This window comes from Natator depressus, chromosome 25 (assembly GCF_965152275.1).
Source record: "Natator depressus isolate rNatDep1 chromosome 25, rNatDep2.hap1, whole genome shotgun sequence".
Taxonomy (NCBI): Eukaryota; Metazoa; Chordata; order Testudines; family Cheloniidae; genus Natator; species Natator depressus.
Window position 1 is genome coordinate 11,146,043 of NC_134258.1, and position 12,678 is coordinate 11,158,720.

The window sequence follows — 12,678 nt, forward strand, 5'->3', positions numbered from 1 at the left end:
AAATCTTTGGAAATTCCCCTCTATGTGGATAAGTTTAGTGTCATGCCTAAAGTTGTGTCTGAAGGGTACCTTCCGCAGCAAATAATGCAATACATTCAGTAGTATTACACCAAAATATGCCTTTGACTTTAGAATAAGTGCTTGGTTATTTACTGTTAAATTTAATTTCTAAAGTCTTATTTTTAGAGCAATGGAATGCTTTTCTTCTGTGGCTAATGCCACTCTTGCCCCAGCTTTATTATAGGTAATCTTCTAATTCCACACTAGCATGTCCAAAGGAATGAGTCATTTCATTAGATCTCAAAAACCATATAACCTTGTATGAGAATAGTTTAAGTTGAAAATAAGTTCACACTTACCTTTAAAAGAACTGACAACAGCATTTGCAATTGCTCTTACTAGTGTCCTCACTTCATTCTAGCTTCCTGTGAGTTTTTTTGAGTAATTGGGTTACTGAATATTGTGCAGAGGAAACTTTCTATACAGTCTGGAAGCATTTCAGCAGGATTTCTGTCGAAATACTTTTTGAACGTTTAAGCTCTGTTCTTTGCTGCAGCTGTTAAGTGTGATTCTTAGGGCATCCATTGTTAGCAATCACTTTATTAACATCATTTTTTTCCTCCTTTCACAAACAGATGTTCTTTATTACTGTAAGTTACTGGATAATTATAAAATTGAACAGCAGTTGAGACATTTACCACTATTGAATCTGTAAAAGATTAAAATAGGAATAAGATTCACTTGGGAATGAAAGAAGCTACACCACTAGCATCCATTCCTGAAAACTGTTCTGAGAGATTGTTTGCTGGCTGTGCTCTTAAATAGGCATGGGTATTAGAGTTAGATACATATGTTTCTTTTAAATCAGAAGTATTAAATGATTTCCCTCCCCATCAGCCCAAATTACGTTAAGGATGTGCATGAGCAGAGATGGCAGAAACCGTATTCCTTTCAGTTCATTATAAGCTTGAACGATCATAGATTTGTAGTGACTTTTTTTCCCCAGACAGTCTTGGTCCTTTTGTTAAGCAGCACTGTAGAGAGAGAATGGTAAACATCTCTTGAACTATACTGTTAGTCAATATACTGGAAAAAAGTGAAGACAAACCCAGCAGACTAATGTGGAAGGAGGGAAAAACAATAGGGGAATTAAATGTTACAAGTTATTTTCCTGATGTCTCCTTTTAGGTTTCAGTGGTAGCTGTGTTAGTCTGTAGCAGCAAAAAAGAGTCCTTGTGACACCTTAGAAACTAACAAATTTATTTGGGCGTGAAAGCTTATGCCCAAATAAATTTTAGACTCTAAGGTGCCACAAGGACTCCTTTTAGGTTGTCAGTCCTAAAGTTTTAGAAGTTTACACGCAGCTCTTCTGTAGTGTTCACACTTAATGTTCTTTAAATCAGGTGCTTTGATTAGACTGGTGTGCTGTACTTCATCCAGCCCAGCAGGCACACAGTAATTGAATAAAAGGAGTACTAGTGGCACCTTAGAGACAAAGGTGCCACTAGTACTCCTTTTCTTTTTGCGAATACAGACTAACACGGCTGCTACTCTGAAATCAGTAATTGAATAAGCATCTTCACCCTTAATTAATCTGTTTTAGGTACTTGTGTGGGCTCTTTTTTCATTATTCTGAAGTCTTTGAAATATTGTCCTTCAGTAATTTTGCTGTTGAGAACACTAAGCAGTATTTCAGTCTTGAGAATAATAGTCCTATAATCTAATTTTATTGTGATTTAGTGCAGTGCTGGATAATCTTGAGTATTTTCTGGATCATAGTCCAAGTTAGCCAGTCCAGAGGTTTAAAATATACATATCACGTGTCCTAACTCTGGGTTTCTTCACATCTTAATATGCAGATACAGCTAGTTTAGGAAATTTATTACTGTTCTGTTGCTCACAAAGCCCTGCAATTATTGGAGACCCTGCTGGAAATAGTGCTGCAGCCATAAACATGTGATCTACTTAAGACTTCCTCTTTCACCTAACTGACTCGCTATCTGGAAAGAAAGGAAGGGGATGGCATTGTGGTTGAGACATTAGATTTGGACTGCAAGCTGGATTATTTTTCTGGCCATGTCAAAGGCTCCCTGTTTGATGTTGGGTGAATCACTTAATCTCTTCATGCTTCCGTTCTCCATCTGTGAAATGGGGGTAATATAGCCTCTCTGTTCTGTCTATTTAGATTGTTTTATTAAGTGTATGCAGTGGGACTTCGATCTCAATTGGCATTTCTAGACCTTACAGTAATACAAATAATTAATGATGGCGATTTAATATTTTGTGCCAATGCACCATTCTTTGGGAAGAGAACAAATGGTATTGTATTTCATAACAATGAATTGCTTTAAAAATATCTACCTATTGGATAATCCTAAATGTAAAGCTCCATAGTGGATAGGCCTAAACACAAAACTCCATAGTACCAGACCCTGAGGCCATGTCCTCACTACCATTTGTCACTCAGGGGTGTGAGAAAACACCTCTCTCAGCAGCGTAAGTTTCGCTGGCATAAGTGCTTATGTGCATAGTGCTATGTCAGCAGGAGAGCTGCTCCTGCTGACATACCTGCTGCCAGTCGTTGAGGTGGTTTTATTATGTCTCCGGGTCCTGTTGGCATAGAGTGGCTGGCTACACGAGCGATCTTAGTGGTGCAGTGTACAGCTGTCACTGTAAGTTCCCTAGTGTAGACACGTGGCCTTAGAAATAAATATACAGTTTGAAAACAGAAAAGTGGCATCTGCAAAGTTAACTCTTAAAATATTTTAGAACAACTTTTGTTAGAGTATGATACAGGCTGACTGCATAGAAGTGGTTTTGTGGTCAAGCCAGGCTCTTTGCCATGGGAACAAGTAATTACGGCTTCAGGCAGTAGGCCAAGAATGTTGTGAGGAAATTCCAGTCCCCTCTTATGGCTCTAGTTCAAAGGCTGCAACAAGCTGGCTCTTGTGGACTTGCTGTTACAGGCGTGATCACACATGTAAGCCACATGTGTTTAATATGGACACAGGAAAGGCAGTATCCCAATGGCATGGTGATCAGAAATTGAGGGGAAATAGCTGTATGTAACAGGAATGGTAACATGTTTTGTGGAAGGAACATAAGGAATCGAATGTCATCTGATACAATTTTTATGTACAGCTACTTCAATTTATGGATAGATTATTCATCTTTATGAGCAAATGGAAAACTCCCTCTAATAGAGTATAGGAACTCAAACATTGTTGCTTTATTTGCAACAATCAATTGCACATATTCCTTCAACCTGCATTATGGGTTGTAAGCAAGAGATTCCAGGTAGCACATATTCATCTGCCAGTGAATCATTGTGAAGTGCCTTGAATCCCATCTAAACCTTAGTTTACACTCAATTACTCATTCATTCTTATGTAGAAATTAATTAGAATGACTTGATCCATAGCTTGCGTAAGCTCCTGCTCTGGTTCCTACTTTAACTTTATTTTTCCATAAGGGGATTCTTAAGAAAACCCCGTGTGATGAAATGGTGAAATGAAAACATCTCTCCAGATCTGAAACTTGAATTTTATTTTGTAGACTAGCGATTATAGTTAGAAATACTTGAGACAGTATTTCACAGACATTGAGTAATTCTCCTCACTCCTGTGATTTATCATTTTCACTAATAGGTAGGGAAACAGAAGAGGAGATAGTCAGTGACTCACCAAAGGCTACAAAAGGAGTCAGTGTCTGTGGTAGAATGAGAAGTAATGAGTTTTCCTGGCTCCTAGTTCTGTGATCAGTGTACTTAGACCAGGATAAAGGGGCTTTATCTAATTTTAAGTTAACAGATACCCAAAGTGATCAGCTTCTTTTCCAGCTTCATAATCACAATCTGATTTGAAATTGATCTTCATCTCTAACATAACAATGTTTTGTTTATAGAAATTCTGACCTAACGGTTGCCTAGTATTTACCAAAGCATGTTTTTGACACACCTTCTCACTATTTTGTAATTGCACTTTTTAAGTTAGTCTTTGATCTAAACTGTGTAGGCATTCCTTAAACTGTATGTACACGGTGACATTTTATAGAGTAATTCATGTAGTCACAAGATGTTAAAGCTCTCCCAAGTGATTCCTTATTTTTGCTAAGCAAGGTGAATCATTCAGTTAACAATTATTTTCTGGCACGTAGAAAAGCACTAATTGTACTAAGCGTTTACTATTAATGCTATATAAAACATAACCTTTTGGTTTTAAGCACTCTCAAATTGTGACCAACAAGATGTTTAAAGACTAAGTGGTTAAATTAGGTAGGTGGTCTGGAACATGATATAATAGCTGAAGGCTATTAGCTGGGGTGTGTACTACCCTATAGAGCAAGAAATTACTACCTTACATAGCTACTTTTAGCACAGGAATTTTGGGCCAGTTAAAATGGCCACACCTTTTATTTGCTCAAAGGGCAGGTTTGTTTTACAGGGTGTCTCCATAGTAGGTGTCAAGACTATTTTTTGTGAGAATGAAGGTTAGGGAGAGGCAGACTAGATGAGAGGGTTGAGGAGCAGGGACTTCCTGTTAGCTCAGTGATAAGCTAAAGACTTTCTGCACTGAGACAGGAATAGAATAGGGGCTTAAATTTTAAAAGGGGGCAGAAGCAGCAAGTAGCCGTGGTACCACTGTAAAGAGCATGACAAAAGGTATACTTTGATACTACCAACAAAAAAACCCTAATAGCTGTACAAGTTGCTGTGTGTACTTAATCTTGTAACAGATTTTAAGCAGAAACCCTTTAAAGCTTTGGTTTACTTGTTAACTATATACTGTTTTGCATTCAGGACCTCAGGTCAGCTTGTTTGAGCAATTGCAAGATGTCATCTGAAGTAATTTTTTAAGTGACTAAAGTAGAAACTCAAGGAACTCTTAAGACCTTCACTAGAGAAATTTGATGCTCTAACCACCATAGCAGTGCCTAAACTATGAAAAGGGTGTATTTAAAATTACTAGCTAAATAATTTATAAAATTTATATATCTTAAAACCTAATATAGGTGGTTTAATCTCTTCAAAATTGGGCTAGCCTGATCAGAGAGGACCCTAGAGGTAGCCTAGAGTTAGACTCCATTTTTAATGTTAAACTGTATCTACAGTAAGGGTTTCTCTAGACAAAGGTACAAGTCTTAAAAATGTGTTAATGTTTTAGCTACAATTTTTAAAAAAAAAACCCCAACCTTTTATCCTAATCTACATATGCCTTAGGGTAGTATTAAGTAGTGTTTCAAATAGGACTAGTGAGCATTTTTTTAAAAATCTTTTTTGCCTAAAAGAATAAGGTCCATGTGGTACCACTTGTATGCCAATAACATCTGTCATGAGAGCAGCCAACAGTGAAGAGGCATTACAACCACCGTTGGTTTAGGCTTGCTTTGAGTTATGATACACACGTGGTTATGGATGAATTTGAAGATCACCGGAGCAGCTACAGAGAGTGCCAAGCGCTTGTTTTGAGTTCAGTTGGTCAGAAAAGCCTCCAGAAACATCTGAGCTGAAGTTTAGATTTTTGACTGTTTGAAGACTGACACATGCTTTGCAATCATGGCAGCAAACCAGTTTTTAAACTACTGGTCTAAAGTTTTAAATAGACAACTTTGATGTACAGGTTGAACCTTTCTAGTCCTGCACCCCCAGGACCTGACCAGTGCCGAACCAGAGATTGTGCCAAACCACAGGAGGTCAATGCAGAGTGCCAGCAGGTCTCCATAGGCGTGGGGAGTAGGGATGCAGGGGGTGCTGCAGCTGCCCCAGGCTTTGTGCCCAGCATGGCGCACTATCCAGGGGCCCCGCTGTCAACGGAATCCTGGCTGCCGGCCCCTCGCCCAGGGTCCCAACTGCTGGCTCCAGTTCCTCCTCCTCCCTCTTGGAGCTTGAATGCTGTGTTTGCGGTGCTCCGGAAGCACTGGGAGGGAGGAGGAGGAGTTGGTAAGCAGCGAGGCTGCTGATGCCCAAGATACTCTTGTAGTGCTTGCTTCGGCAGCACATACACTAAAATTGGAATGATACAGAGAAGATTAGCATGGCCCCTGCGCAAGGATGACATGCAAATTCGTGAAGCGTTCCATATTTTGGGGGGAGGGATAGCTCAGTGGTTTGAGCATTGGGCTGCTAAACCCAGGGTTGTGAGTTCAGTCCTTGAGGGGGCCGTTTAGGGATCTGGGGCAAAAAAAACTGGGGATTGTTCCTGCTTTGAGCAGGGGGTTGGACAAGATGATCTCCTGAGGTCCCTTCCAACTCTGATAGTCTGAGTCTATGAGGGGAGAGCATCCACAGAGTCAGCACCTATGCTGGATCAGGGTGTGCTGGATTAGAGGTGTTCAACCTGTACTATCATCACAGTTCATTTGTAAAATCTGATGCCACACTGATAGGTGAACTCATCCAACGCTGAGATTCCAATCTTTAGGCTTGGCGCAAGATCATCTTGCACCACTTTGTCAGAAGCTGGGACTGTCCAACAGGGTTGATCACTCAGTAGTGGCCCTGTTTTGCCCATTCTCTCTGAAGCATCTGGCCACTGTTGGAAGATTGGATACTGGGCTGGGTGGACTGTTAGTCTGACCCAGTGTGGCCATTCTGATGTTCTTAATGTTAAGGTCTGCTTCTCTTTCAATTTTGAGCTCAGGGAGGATGTAATTCTATATTCCAGTTGTTCTTCTGGTGCATTTTCACATAAATCAGTTAACATTGCTGCTTCAATGTGACCCAGACTGTTCTAATTTCCTGGGACATTGATCAACCTGCCTGTAGATTAGTGGGAGGTAGGAGGGAAAGACTATGGGAATAGGAGCCAGTCCCTTACCAGAGGCAATCTCCTGTATGAAATGAGGAAAATAGACATGAGATTTACCCTAATAATTCAGACACTTCCTTTTTCTGGGTGAACTCACTCTTGAATCTAACTCCACAAAAAGAGAATTGGCATATAACAGCATCATAATTCATGTTCGTGGCATTAAGAATTCATTTGTCCTGTCAACTTCCATTCTAATATATCTGATATGTGAAATCAAGTCTCGGATGCACATTCGCTTGAATTGTCTAATGAGAAAACTCTAGCAGTGATCTTTTTGAGGGTGGGGTGTGTTTTTTTAGGGGGAAAGAGGAGGGGGTGAATCATCCCTGTTGGAAGAAAAATGTTTAGCTAGCTGAGACAACCCTTGAATTGTCCTTCCTACCTCATAAAGAAGCTTCTAAAAATACCCATTAAACAGCATGTATATCCAGCAAGTGTTTCAACTTTTGTTCTTGGTAGATTGCTTCGAAAGTTCCCACAGTGATAAACAGTTTTGAAGAGCTCACTGTTTTGTGTGCTATGTACTAGATCACCTGAAGCTATGGGAGCTATTACAATTTAAATTTAGTGTCTCATTTTACTGACATGGATCCCTCTTATCTTGAAAGTCTAACTTAACCCTTCAAAAACCAGATAAATCAGTTAATTTCACAGGGCCTATAGACACAATTCCTATCTGTGCAAGGAAAATGACCTGTTGACAATGGCTGTCCGCTACAGTCTCCCCAGGGACCCCGTCAATTAGTGTTGAAAGCTGTTTAGCTAGCATAGATATCCAGTGTGTTACAGAATGTGGAAGATGGTGGAGCATGGTCTCTGTTGTGGTTTTTGTAACATTGTTTCAGCCTGCGCTATCAGCTCAAACTTTTTACATTGGGCAGTGGGCATCTGATTTTTTTAACTATTTTTGTTTGTACTACCTTAGTGTACAGGAGCCCTAGTCGTGGACCAGAACTCCATTGTGCTAAGTGCTGTAGAGAGAGAACAAAAGGATGGCCCCAGAAAGCTTAAGATCTAAGTGATTCATTTTAGTGTATATGTGACATATGAGGAAGCTGTTGGAGAGGCATTGACTTAGTCTGTCTCCCTCATTCTCACAACAGTAATTCTGGATCTCAGTACCACAGTTGGATGGCAGTTTCAGTGCAAGCCTTGCAGCAGGTCTGCACTTAAAAAGCTGGTGCAGCTGTGCAAAGATGCTACTATGCCAATGGGATAGTGTTTCCCGTTGGTGTCGTTAATCCACCTCTGTGTGAAGTGGTAGCTATGTCAATGGGAGAATAGTGCTGTCTATCCTTTGGGGGTGGGGGGGAGAAGGGAGTTGGTCAGTATAACTGTTCACTCGGGGTGAGGAGTTTTCACACCGCTGAGCGATGTAGTTATGCTGATATAAATTTATAGTGTAGACCTGGCCTTGATGTCTCTATCAATTCAGGAGTTTTGGGGTAACTTTCATAGGAAGGTAAAGCATTGTGGTGCAGTAGCAAACCATCTTACTGTGCCCTTTTAAATTGGTGTCAGTACTGTCTCATTGGCATAAACAACATAGGGGTTGAGAGCGGCATACTTGTATAAAAGGACACATTCTTCATATTCGCAAAAAGAAAAGGAGTACTTGTGGCACCTTAGAGACTAACCAATTTATTTGAGCATGAGCTTTTCGGATGAAGTGAGCTGTAGCTCACGAAAGCTCATGCTCAAATTGGTTAGTCTCTAAGGTGCCACAAGTACTCCTTTTCTTTTTGCGAATACAGACTAACACGGCTGTTACTCTGAAACCATTCTTCATATTGTGTACAACTTTGACTTCAGACATTTATGGAAGGGAAATGGAGTCTGAAAATATCCAAGTTGTGGTTGGTCACAGTGGTAAAGGACAAAAGCCTTAATCAGGGATTTTCTTGTCTGATTGTTAAATGTTATCGGGTCAAACATGTTGACTTTACCAGCTGACAGTTTCGTCTGTGTGTGTGTGTGGGGGGGGGTGTTAGGTGCCCAACTCCCATTGAAAGTCAGTAGGAATTAAGCACTTACCTGCTTTTTTGTGCCTTTGAACATTTTCCCCCTGGGATCCTAAAGAGAGGCAGGTTAACAGATGCTGTTCCTTCCATCTTCACATGGAGTTGATGGAGCAGTGTGAGGCACTTCATATCCAAGGGCTGGGTGTACGGCTGCTTTACAGTATTTACCACTGTTTGACCCAGAGTTAAATTGAGTTTGTATATCTGTATTTTATACTGCCAGTAAACCAGCAGAGTAGTCTTTTTTCGAATTCTTATCATAGCTTAAATGTTCCCTCTGCCCCCACTGACAGGCCGTGTAATGCAGTATTCTGGAAGTATGGGTTTAATTCTGTGTAATAACTTGAAAATGTGGAGGAGTCCCACAATTTCATGTCCTGTCTAAATGCTTGCTAAAGCTTTATTAGTTTTCTCTCATTAGTAGCTTTGATGCAGAGCACATTGGAATTCAGGTTTTCAATTAGCTGCCACCATGTAACATCACTAGGTTTAGTCTTTAAATTATTCATGACTAAACAGTCTATCTAGCTTGGATTGCTTTCTAGCCATTTGCTCAGACAGAATGCAACTAATTTATTTTTTATGGGTGACTAGTTTTTAAGTAGATGAAGGATTATACAGATCAACTGAAAATTTATGGAGTTCCATAGGTGTGCTTTGAGACACTGACAAGGCCCTACCCTAAGATGTTTGTATTCATGCAAGCACTCTCTTTGCTCAGAAACTCAAGCTAGCTAATTGGAAGTAAAATTCTAATGAAGACAAGGCAGTCTGTAATTTTCACATGAGTTAGCAGGTTGAATTAGATTGGGTTTCCACGATGGTGTTTAACTTGACCCACTAACTTATGTGAAAAATGCCAACTGCCCTGTCTTTTACCTTGAGTTAACACACACTTTTTTCTTAGTGAAGACAAGGCTGTCTTTATTTTACGAGAAGGGGAAATGGGAGCTGGCATTTGAGAATTCAAAACTATAATTTAATTTAGAAAACGTGTGTGAATGTTTATATAATCTCACAGCAACTTCCACTTCTGGGAGTATAAACCTTCCTTTCGGAATATTTTGAGGGAGGAATTATTTGAAGTTAATATTGTACAGCTAGACTACATGGTGTATAGGTGCATTTTATTAGATTTATGCTGCTAGAGCAACAAACCGGTAGTGCTGTGTGTGGTAGACAAAAAGCAGGCTGCTGCCATAGAAACACCCACAGTCAGTATTGAACCTGTTAATATTTTATGATGTAGCATTATAATCAGTGATTTTTTATTTTTTGGACTACAAAGACAAGGTATATAGCTACCCTGGACAAGACTTGTCGTCATATTTAAATGCACTTGCTATGCTTTGCTTTCTGCAAACAAAAAGAAAAGTAATATTTCAGTACCTATAATATTAATTTGTATTTTTAGGGTTCTTACACGAACATTAACACCATTCCTCATATTGGCAGTTTGGTTCCTCTTTTCTGAAATAGCAGGTGTGTAAGGGAGATGGCTTTCAGAAATTGCACTGGAAGATGAATAATGTGGTGTTACCTGTCATCATAAATGTTAACTTCAGTATCTGAAGAGCTATTTGTGCAGAGATAGAGTATAATCCTGGGCCTTTGGGACAGTAGTCTGGGAACAAAATTGCAATATTCTTGTAAAAAGTGATGATGCAGCAATTAGAAGGGGAAGAATGCACTATGGTATAAGATCTACAAGAAGTAGGGTTGTTGCTTAATCACAGTTAACTTACGCAGTTAACTGAAAAAAGTTAATCATGATTAATCGCACTGTTAAACAATAGAATACCAATTGAAATTTATTAAATATTTTTGGATGTTTTTCTGTACTATCCTCACTTTATATTTTTATTCATGTTTACACTGCAAATATTTGTATTTTTCAGTTCACCTACAAGTACTGTAGTGCAATCTCTTTATCATGAAAGTGTAACTTACAAGTTTATTTTTGCTACATAACTGCAATAAAAAGCAAAATGTAAAACTGCAAGTCCACTCAGTCCTACTTCTTGTTCAGCCAGTCGCTAAGAGATACAAGTTTGTTTACATTTACAGGAGATAATGCTGCCCACTTCTTAATTACAGTGTCACCTGAAAGTGAGAACAGGCTTTCCTATGACACTGTTGTAGCTGGCATGGCAAGATATTTACCTGCCAGATGCGCTAAAGATTCATAGGCCTCTTCATGCTTCGGCCATCGTTCCAGAGGACATGCTTCCATGCTGATGATGCTCCTTTAAAAAAACATGTTGTTTAAATTTGTGACTGGACTTCTTGGGGGAGAATTGTAGGTCTCCTGTTCTGTGTGTTACCTGTATTCTGCCATATATTTAATGTTATAGCAGTCTCGGATGACCCAGCATGTTGTTCGTTTTAAGAACACTTTCACTGCAGATTTGACAAAACACACAAGGTACCAATTGTGAGATTTCTAGAGATAGCTACAGCACTCAACCCAAGATTTAAGAATCTTGAGTGCCTTCTGAAATCTGAGAGGGGTGAGGTGTCACACATGCTTTCAGAAGTCTTAAAAGAGTAACACTTTGATGTGGAAACTAGAGAACCCAAACCACCAAAAAAGAAAATCAGCCTTCTGCTGGTGGCATCTGACTCAGATGACGAAAATGAACATGAGTTGGTTCACACTGCTTTGGATTGTTATCGAGCAGAACCAGTCATCAGCATGGATGCATGTCCTCTGGAATGGTGGCTGGAGCGTGAAGGGACATCTAAATCTTTAGCACATCTTAATATCTTACGATGCGGCTACAACAGTGACATGCAAACACCTTTTCTCACTTTCAGGTGATGTAAACAAGCAGTCAGCATTACCTTCTGCAAGTGTAAACAAACTTGTTTGTCTAGGCGATTGACTGAACAAGTAGGACTGATTGGCCTTTTAGGCTCTAAAGTTTTACATGGTTTTATTTTTGATTGCAGTTTTTTTTGTACATAATTGTACATTTGTAAGTTCACCTTCCATGATAGAGATTGCACTGCAATACTTGTATGAGGTGAATTGAAAAAAATTTCTTGTTTTTTACAGTGCAAATATTTGTAATAAATATAAAGTGAGCACTGTACACTTGGTATTCTGTGTCATTGAAATCAATATATTTGAAAATGTAGAAAAGATCCAAAAATATTTAAATGGTATTCTATTGTTTAACAGTGTGAAAAAATTAATTGCACAATTAATTGCAATTTTTTAAATCTCTTGACACCCCTAACAGGAAGTAAAAGGGGAATCAGTTTACTAAGCTTTAGTTTTTTAAAACACATGTAGACTTCTGAGTCTTCAGACATCCAGCATTGAGTGATTCTTAATACTTGCTCTTTAAATATAAACTGCATTCCTTGGTCCCAAAACTTAAGAAATGGGTGAACCTTTCCTTGTGTCTTTTGATGGCAGGAGACTATAAAGAGCAGCAAACCTGAAGTTGCTTTTTGTGGAATAAAATTACTAGTACAACGTGAAGTTTATGCTGGTATAGCTTACGCTAAATTGAAAAAGGCCACTATTATTCTGAACGAGTGTATACACAGTTATACTTGTACAGTAATTCTGTAAATTCCCCATGTAGGCAAGACAGTGTAATTGTGGTTTTCCAGTCTCTTCAATTCTCCCTCTTCATTAGCTCACATTTCCAGCTGGGAAGCTTACAAATAGACTGCTTCTTTCCGTGTAAAACAGTCTCCCCCCTCTACCTTCTGGCTCTTGTCACAACAGGCATTTAGAATGTCTTGAAGATAAGAGGGGTGTGGATTTGTGAAGTTACACGTTGATTAAAGAAACCCTGAAGTGTAGAAAACTAGCAGCAGTAAGCATTTCTTGC

General features: G+C 39.3%; 1 protein-coding gene and 1 non-coding gene across 3 annotated transcripts in view; both read left to right on the top strand.

The window, feature by feature from the left end:
- PTBP1 (polypyrimidine tract binding protein 1) overlaps positions 1–12,678 on the top strand; it is a 53,684-nt gene that overhangs the window by 7,582 nt on the left and 33,424 nt on the right. The gene's annotated exons all lie outside the window — the stretch shown is intronic.
- LOC141978029 (U6 spliceosomal RNA) lies at positions 5,978–6,084 on the top strand. Its single transcript, XR_012636324.1, has one exon. It is a non-coding gene; the product is annotated as a U6 spliceosomal RNA (small nuclear RNA).